General features: G+C 44.7%; 1 protein-coding gene and 1 long non-coding RNA gene across 3 annotated transcripts in view; one reads left to right on the plus strand and one right to left on the minus strand.

Moving 5' to 3' along the window:
• The window catches only part of Rnf183 (ring finger protein 183), a 7,845-nt gene extending 6,255 nt beyond the window's left edge, over positions 1-1,590 (minus strand). The window contains exons 1-2 of one of the 2 annotated variants that reach the window (XM_029476810.1): positions 1,478-1,590; positions 852-1,021 (exon numbers count right to left, since the gene is read on the minus strand). The gene's annotated coding sequence lies outside the window, so the exon portion shown is untranslated. Of the gene's footprint in view, positions 1-851; positions 1,114-1,477 lie in introns of those variants that run through there. The other variant, XM_021159196.1, reaches the window with a different exon arrangement.
• Positions 973-8,328, plus strand: part of LOC115030898 — a 9,826-nt gene continuing 2,470 nt past the window's right edge. Inside the window, exons 1-2 of the long non-coding RNA XR_003836496.1 lie at positions 973-1,054; positions 5,148-5,335. This is a non-coding gene — a long non-coding RNA (uncharacterized LOC115030898). The remainder of the gene's footprint in view (positions 1,055-5,147; positions 5,336-8,328) is intronic.

The following is an 8,328-nucleotide window of genomic DNA, read 5'->3' on the forward strand; positions in this document are numbered from 1 at the left end:
TTTTTTTTTTTTTTTTAAGTTAACCTTATTCCAGTCAACTTGTCTCGCTATCCTTAAAGATCTCCCTTCATCACCCTAGATCAGACCTACATTCTCTGAGGTTTCATGGCCATAGCTCTAAATGGATGTTCAATAAAAAAAAGATGGTAACGGTTGCTTGGGTCCTTCTCTCAGGAGCTTCTCTCAGACACCCACTGCACAGAGTTCAGTGTCTCTAGGAGACCAAGACGCCAGTGATTTACAGGCCCCAGCTTCCTGCAGAACAGCTCAGCATCAGTAAATTCTAAACACCTCCCTGCAGTCATCATTAACAGAAACTTGTCTATAGCATCTGCCCACCCCTATGTTTTCAGCATCCCGACAGCAAGCTGGAGAACTGGCATCCAGACCAAAAGGGCTGGGTCTTGCTAGAAGCTGTGTATGGTAACCTTTAGAGGACATCTTTGCCTTTTACAAACTGTTTCCATTTTCATGAGGCCATTTGCTTGGCTAAACCCAGAAACAAGAATAGACCAGGGAGTGAAAAGTCTCACCAATTTGTGCTGATATGACTCAATGGCTTCACTTCTCCGCACCCTGCTTCCCTCTGTTGAGGAAGCCCAAGACCCCTTCTTACTATTTCTGTGAGGGAGAAGCCACCCTCACTCAGTATACCACACAGTACACAAGTTCAAATGATTCTATAAATACCTACAAGCTAGGTGGGAAAACCCAGGCTCAGAATGTAAAGTGACTTGGGCACCAGCTTCAGAGCCGGAGAGGCCCAGCTTGAAAATTGACCCAGAAGCCTGCCTCCTAGGCCAGAGTTCACACCAAAAAGCACACCTGCTCCTCCCTCTCCCACTCCTTACCAGCTTCGGCCAGCTTCTTCCTCTCTCAGCCCAGCCTTGAGGCAGGTTGCTTTGGCTTCCTCGCTGGCTTCCAGGTTGCTGGGAGCCAGCCTCTTTTGCATGGGTCTCCCCAGCTCTTGATCCACTCTCTGGCTGGCTTTCTTCTTCCCTCCTCGGATGACTTTGGAACTCTGCATATACAAAAGACCTGGACATTTGCTTTTGTGAGTCACCCCTGCTTTCTCTGAGCTGGCAGGAGGAAGTCCACTCATCCTTGCAAGCTTCTGTTCTAGAAAGGGAGGGGCCCTAGCCTTTTTACCCTGGGCTGACCTGTCTGCACTCACACTTATCCTGGCTTTGGTGGGAAGGTAGGAGATCCCTTAAACCAGATACATGGCTACTCTGAGCCCTTGCGATGAAGGCACACCAAAGCAGATAACCCAGCAGAGAGAGAGAGACAGAGACAGAGAGAGACAGAGACAGAGACAGACTGAGGACAGAGTGAGGCCTGGTAAGCATGAGCAGCAAGTGCCTGAATTCTTCAACAAGCCAGACATCGACCTGCTAGGTATCCAGAGTCAGTGGCTTCTGAATCAATACAGGTAGTGGGGACAGGACTTCACTTCTCCAAGCCTTGAGTTCCTCACCTGCAGCTGCGGGGAGAAATCCAGCTTCCTTGTGGGGTGCAACTAGGGAGACAGTTCAGTGGTCAGAGTACTTGCTATGCGAGCACAAGAACCTGCATTCAAATCCCAAACATTCATGGAAAAACCTGGGCATGCATGCCTGTAGCTCCAGCGCTGGAGGGGGTGAAGGGTGGAGACTGGCAGGTCCTGGGAGCCTGGCAGCCAGCCTAGCCCAAGCAGCAGGCTTCCAGTTTGACAAAAGACTCTGCCTCAAAGAAATACAGCAGAAACATCTGACAGTCTCCTCTGGGTGCTACACGCATGCCCATGTGTAAGTTCACACACACACTTACCTACTCAGACTGCAGAGTAAAGGAGATAATATCTACAAGTGTTACTACACAGTAAACGGCACGCAGAATCACAGTAGGGGTGAGTTAGAACTGTATTATTATTATCACTATAGCGTGACCAGGTAAAGAGTGAAAAATGCAAATGAAGCACACACATAGAAGTTCTTTTTTTTTGTTTTTGTTTTTTTTGTTTTTGTTTTTTTTTGAGACAGGGTTTCTCTGTGTAGCCCTGGCTGTTCTGGAACTCACTTTGTAGACCAGGCTGGCCTCAAACTCAGAAATCTGCCTGTCTCTGCCTCCCAAGTGCTGGGATTAAAGGCATGCACCACGGTCACCCGGCTACATTTCATTTTTTTTTATTAGATATTTTCTTCATTTACATTTCAAATGCTATCTCAAAAGTCCCCTATACCCTCCCCATGCCCTACTCTCCAACCCATCCACTCCTGCTTCCTGGCCCTGGCCTGGCATTCCCCTGTACTGGGGCATATGATCTTCACAAGACCAAGGGCCTCTCCTCCCATTGATGGCCAACTAGGCCATCCTCTGCTACATATGCAACTAGAAACACAGTTCTGAGGGGTANTGGTTAGTTCATATTGTTGATCCTCCTATAGGGTTGCAGACCCCTTTAGCTCCTTTGGTATTTTCTCTAGCTCCTTCTTCAGGGGCCCACACATAGAAGTTCAAGTGAACTCTCTCCATAATCTGTACTATGGCCTAACCATCTTCCAAAATATATCTCACAAGCTCATTTTTTGCTGACATTTAAAATTAATTTTTAACTAGTGTTATTCTTTGTAGTTATAGTCCCCTTATATTTTTTAAAGATTTATTTATTTTACGTATGTGAGTAAACTGTACCTGTACAGATGGTTGTGAGTCTTTATGTGGTTGTTGGGGATTGAATTTTTAGGACCTCTGCTCACTCCAGTCGGCCCTGCTCACTCTGGTCAACTCTATTCGCTCAGTCCCTGCTTGCTCCGGCCCAAAGATTTCTTTATTATTATATATAAGTACACTGTAGCTGACTTCAGACACACCAGAAGAGGGTGTCAGATCTCACTGGGGTGGTTGTGAGCCACCACGTGGCTGCTGGGATTTGGACTCAAGACCTTTAGAAGAGCGGCCAGTGCTCTTACTCACCAAGTCATATCGTCAGCCCCCACCCCATTCTTTTAGTGTGGCTCTTGAATATACAGATATAAATTTATATATACACACCTATGTATATACATACATGCATATATGTCTGTATATAGCTATATATAATTGAGGATAAATTAAAGATTCTAGACCCCCCCCCCATTTGAACAGGAACATTCATGAAAAGCTTGACTGTGTAGTAAAAATTCTCTCTTCCCAGCAATGTTGTACTCAAAATTAGAGTATTTTGCGTATATTTTTAGTGTATGGTCTCAAAGATGTCTTGTGTGTGCACAAGCAAAATGGCTGGGTTCCTTATTTCTTCGCATCCTTTTATCCAATGTGCGAATTTTACAGCTATTCTAAATTTTGCTGCAAATACCCTTACTCACGAGCCTCATCATCATGAAAATGATGTCTTCATATTCAAAATGGCTTTATTGTTTCAGTGAATGACTGTGCCATCAATTATTTAACCACTTCACCAAGAGTCTAATCCTTTAATTCAATTTAAGTTTCATTGTTATTTTATATTTAAGACAGAATGTCCTGGCAACCCAGGCTGGTCTGAAACTCACTATGCTGCCAAGGCTGGCCCTCACCTGGTGACCTTCCCAACTTCACTTCCTACGTGCTGGAACAATGGGCATGGGCCATTACCATGGCCGAAACCTTTTAATTTTAAATATGTAAATACTGGCTGGAAAAATAAATGCAACAGGAATTATAGATTTTAGGTTAGCCTTGAGCTGTATGAAATGACACTGTGGACTTTGGGATGTTTTAGCCTTCTTAAAGACTTTAAGCATCAGTAGTGCTAGAGAGATAGCTTAGTGTTTTTTGTTTTTTCTTTTTTGTTTTTTCCAGAGCTGAGGACTGAACCCAGTGCTAGGCAAGCACTCTACCACTGAGCTAAATCCCCAACCCTAGATAGCTCACTATTTAAGAGCATTGGTTGCTTGTCCCAAAGGACCCAGGTTTGATAACCAGTTCCCACATGGTGACTCACAACCACTTGTAACTCCAGTCTCAGGGGATCCAGAGACTTCTTCTGTGCACTATGTGCACAGAAACACATACAAGCAAAACACCCATACATATAGAAATAAATAAGTTTTTAAAGACTTTAAGTTAAAGCAGGTAGTGCAGGTAAGAAATCAGTCAGGGCACTGCAAGAAGTGAAGTAAGTATAACATATGCCCAGACTCTTCTCTGGGCCACTTCTCTCTGGGTCACTTGTCGTCCTGAGAGTCAGCCGATCGTCTCTGTGTCTGTGGGTGGCCAGGCTAAGAAGTCCTTTGTCAACAGTGGAATTTTTTTTTTATCTGAGACCTACTCAGAAGAGAGGGTGGGGCATCTCAGGAACTTGAGAGTTAAATTAATTAGTTCATGCTTGGGGGGAGCAGGCCAGCCAGCTGGAAAAGTACCTGGCCTAAGCAGTACCTTGGAACCTGTGAACCAAGAGTCATAAGACTCGGTGGAGCACAGCCAAGATGCGGGGTGGGGGGCTGAGGAGGGATGGGTTTTCTGGGAAGGGATGGGAGGAAGGAAACAGGCAAAAGGGTAAAACATCACAACAGTGTTGTTACTGGAGGTGAGTTGTTCTGTATCATTTTGGTAAAAAGAATCAAGGCCAAATCTTCAAGGATCACTACCAACAAGAGCCAGTGGGGTCATAGTTACTCTAAGGTGAGCAGAAGTCTGTAAGTGATCCTAATAAACACATTGGTTTACCAAGACAGAGTTGGCTGTCTGGGGTGTCTTAGTCGTGTCCAAAAGCAACTTGGGGAGGAAAGAGATTATTTGGTTTATGCTTTCATAAGACTGTTTGTCACTGAAGGAAGTCAGGACAGGAACTCAAACAGGGCAGGAACCTGGAGGCAGGAGCTGATGCAGAGGCCACAGGTTATGGGGTTGCTGCTTACTGGCTTTCTCTTCATGTCTTGCTCAGCCTGCTTTCTTATAGAACCCGGAACCACCAGGCCAGGGATGGCACCATTCACAATGCGCTGGGCCTTCCCTATCAATCACTAATTAAGAAAACACCCTCCAGGCTTGCCTGCAGCCTGATCACATGGAGAAATTTCCTTGATCTGAGGCTCTTTCCTCTTCAATAAGTCTAGCTTGTGTCAGGTTGACATAAAGCTAGCCAACACACTGGAGTGAATAGGCATTTGTTCATGTCTCCCCAGGAAAAGTCATACGACACGAAAAAATGGCAGGAGAAGAGGCCGAATGCTAGCAAACAAATGTTCTGTCCAAATACCCTGTAAACAAATAACACGAAACAAGGCTCAGAGTAAAGCATTGGACCACTGACTGAAACACAGTGTGGACAGTCGGTTTGAGCATCCCATGATGGTGCCTGACCCTGATCTTGGTAAGTGCTTTAGAGAAAGTGGATTATCCTTAGCATTAAAATCTATTGCTGCAAAGCACAGCACTCACCTGGAAAGAGGCAGTTTACTGTGAGCCAGATATGAATGATCACAGCCCAGGAACGCAGACTCAAGTTATCCTGAATCGTATGCTCTGCCACTGAAGTGGTTACATAAGCTTCTTTTTAAAAAGATGTACACACACACACACACACACACACACACACACACACTCAGGAGCCCATGAAAGCCAGAAGAGGTCTTTGGATCCCCTGGAACCAGAGTTACAGGTCGTTATGAGCCACCATGTGGATACTGAAAATCCAGGTCCTCTTCAAGAGCAGAAAGTGCTCTTAACAGCCACCCCCTTCACACCACACACACACACAAAGCTTTTACTAGTTACAGAAAAGAAAAAGGCCATAAACCATCATCACATTTGCTAAATGCATAGGTGATGGCCGTGGGTAGATGGGCTACAGGAAGAGTAGGTTTCAGATGTTATCTGTGACAGACTTAAATTTTTGAATTGGTTGAAATGGTCTCCTAAAAATACATTTTAAGTTTTTACTGTTTGATCAGACACAGAAATGGGTAACAGATGACTAATAAGATAATTTTGACTCTGGGTCTGTGAGTTTAAACTTCTCATCAGGAAGTTCTGATTGGTCAATCACCCTTGAAGATACTTGAATCTAAGCATGGCTTTTCCCTGTTCCTGTAAAGACTTCCTGTCAGGTTCAAGTTCTGGACATTAGACAAAAGCCAGCAGTCGTCTGGAACTTGTGACACAGGTTCCCCTCTACCTAAGGAGCCAGTTCCTTATCATTGGCAGAAGGGACAAATGGCTGTGGTTCCTAATAGCATCCCAAAGTGCATGCTGGCCTCCAGGCTCACAGGCACCACAAACCCTAGCTAGCTCTTTAAACCTGCCAGCTCTCCCCATCCCTACTCTCCAGTCTCAGTCCAGTCTGTTGGCCACATTCAGTCTTATTATTTTCTCTTTATGTTTTGAACTCTTCCAGGTGCCTCTGACTGTTCTCTTCTCTCGTATCTACAATAAAAAACCTTCCACTTAACCATACCAGTTAATATAATATAACCAGTCTTGTTAGTCAGTGTATGCACCCTCCATATTGGATAATATTCTTCAGTTTACTAAAAACACCAACACCAGAAGAATGAACAACAACAGTATGTTAAGTTTTAGCATGAAATTTAATGAAAAAATCTTGATTTTTTTTCAGAGCTTGGGATATGGGAATTAAAGGTAAGGGTTGGGGGCTTCCAATGTTGCTATTTTACTTTACTCGTCGACTGTGTCAATTAAACAAAAGTTGGAAACTGATGCAATTCTATCTTCAAGCCCTTGCTAACCAAAGGCTGATCCAGATAGCCAGCCATTTAGTCCAGTTAATATGGATGCTAATTGTCAGAGCTGAGGGTGAAGCAGGTCTTGAATTTTCCTATCTTCCCCGAGGACAGTTCATCTGAGCTCTTGGGCACATGCTGTGCTCTCTTGTCCATGCTGTGTAGGCAGAATGTGGGATCCAGCCAAGCCATGAAGAGTGCAAGTCTCCTGAACATGCTGGCAGCTATGCTAGATACCCAGGACCTAGTGGGCAGATGGCCGGAGTCAGCCTTTGGGAACAGGAGTGTATCTATCTTCTGCTGTTCTTGTTGTGTTTTGGATGTGGAGAACTTATTTTGATTTCACAGGCTGATAAGTGGGACTTTGGACTTTGCATTTGCAGGAACAAATTAAGACTTTTGGGATGGACTTTGGAATGAGATTTGGGAATGCAGTGGTTGTATTTTATCTTGTGAGGAGGTAGGTGTAGAGTGCTGTGCTTTAGATAGGGCTTGTCCCCTACAAAGACAATCTTTGCCAATTGCCTGTGACAGTCCTGAGAGGTGGTGTCACCATTAAGAGGGGATTGGATCATTAAGAGGAGTATGGCTTCCTCTGTGTTGCAGATTCTTCCTAGAGAATGTGGGCTGTCACAGAGCAGCCCCAGCTGCCCATCCTCTCTCTAGTCAGCAGAAAGTCCTTTCTAGCAGCCTGCACCATTAACTGGAAATTCTTAACCTATTAATCACCTGGTCTCACGCATGCCATTATAGAAAACAGCAGGAGAAGTCTTTCCCTTGCACAAAGTTATGACATCAGCAATTTCTATGTCTGTGGGTCTCTGGGTGTGCAGGTTTGATGCCTCTCTCTAGGGCCTTCTGGATGTCACCTCTCTATGGCCATACACACCCTCTCTCATTTGTTCCCCTCTCTGTCACTGATGTTTAACTTTTACTGTAATATATACATCCAGTACTGAAAAATGATGAAACTCGGGTGAATATCTGTCTTAGTCAGGGTTTCTATTCCTGCACAAACATGACGACCAAGAAACAAGTTGGGGAGGAAAGGGTTTATTCAGCTTACACTTCCACATTGCTGTTCATCAGTAAAGGAAGTCAGGACTGGAACTCAAGCAGGTCAGGAAGCAGGAGCTGATGCAGAGGCCATGGAGGGATGTTACTTACTGGCTTGCTTCTCCCTGGCTTGCTCAGCTAGCTTTCTAATAGAACCCAGGGATGGCACCACCTACAAGAGACCCTCTTCCCTTGATTACTAATTGAGAAAATGCCCCACAGCTGGATCATGGAGGCACTTCTCCAACTGAAGCTCCTTTCTCTGTAATAACTCCAGCCTGTGTCAAGTTGACACACAAAACCAGCCAGTACAGATGTCAACAATTGTTGACATATGGCAAGCATATTCTCCAGAAGTGGTGAATTTCATAACTTGGCCCTGAGGACAACCCTATCACCATCTTCTCCATTCTGTAGATGAGAACATTAATGCACAAATTAAGCCACCCCTTGACTTTCAAAGCCACACTGCCTCTTGGAAGAAGGAAATAAGGTCACCTCAAATCCTACATGACACATCTGGGGATGTGTTAGCCCTCTGTCTCTTTTCTTTGTGTTTTTTTTTTTT

The sequence above is a fragment of the Mus caroli genome, chromosome 4 (assembly GCF_900094665.2).
Source record: "Mus caroli chromosome 4, CAROLI_EIJ_v1.1, whole genome shotgun sequence".
Lineage (NCBI taxonomy): Eukaryota > Metazoa > Chordata > Mammalia > Rodentia > Muridae > Mus > Mus caroli.